The sequence below is a fragment of the Physeter macrocephalus genome, chromosome 9 (genome assembly GCF_002837175.3).
Source record: "Physeter macrocephalus isolate SW-GA chromosome 9, ASM283717v5, whole genome shotgun sequence".
NCBI lineage: Eukaryota > Metazoa > Chordata > Mammalia > Artiodactyla > Physeteridae > Physeter > Physeter macrocephalus.
The window spans coordinates 73,237,121-73,238,132 of NC_041222.1; positions in this window are offsets into that span (position 1 = coordinate 73,237,121).

A 1,012-nucleotide genomic window follows, 5' to 3' on the forward strand; every position below is an offset into this window, starting at 1 on the left:
ATTTTCTTAATTGTTTTGGGTTTGTTTTTCTAGGTCTTTTTCTTCTCTTGTGTTTCCCATTTAGAGAAGTTCCTTTAACATTTGTTGTGGAACTGGTTTGGTGGTGCTGAATTCTCTTAACTTTTGCTTGTCTGTAAAGATTTTAATTTCTCCATGCAATCTGAACTAGATCCTTGCTGGCTAGAGTAATTTGGTTGTAGGTTTTTTTGTTTCATCACTTTAAGTATGTCCTGCCACTCCCTTCTGGCTTGCAGAGTTTCTGCTGAAAGATCAGCTGTTAACCTTATGGGGATTCCCTTGTGTGTTATTTGTTGTTTTTCCCTTGCTGCTTTTAATATGTTTTCTTTGTATTTAATTTTTGATCGTTTAATTAATATGTGTCTTGGCACATTTCTCCTTGGACTTATCCTGTATGGGACTCTCTGTGCTTCCTGGATTTGTTTAACTATTTCCTTTCCCATATTAGGGAAGTTTTCAACTATAATCTCTTCAAATATTTTCTCAGTCCCTTTCTTTTTCTCTTCTTCTTCTGGGACCCCTATAATTCGAATGTTGGTGCGTTTAATGTTGTCCCAGAGGTCTCTGAGACTGTCCTCAGTTCTTTTCATTCTTTTTTCTTTATTCTGCTCTGCAGTAGTTATTTCCACTATTTTATCTTCCAGGTCACTTATCCGTCCTTCTGCCTCAGTTATTCTGCTACTGAGCCCATCTAGAGTATTTTTCATTTCATTTATTGTGTTGCTCATCGTTGCTTGCTTCCTCTTTATTTCTTCTAGGTCCTTGTTAACTGTTTCTTGCAATTTGTCTATTCTATTTCCAAGATTTTGAATCATCTTTACTATCATTATTCTGAATTCTTTTTCAGGTAGACTGCCTATTTCCTCTTCATTTGTTAGGTCTGGTGTGATTTTATCTTGCTCCTTCATCTGCTGTGTGTTTTTCTGTCTTCTCATTTTGCTTATCTTACTGTGTTTGGGGTCTCCTTTTTACAGGCTGCAGGTTCGTAGTTCCC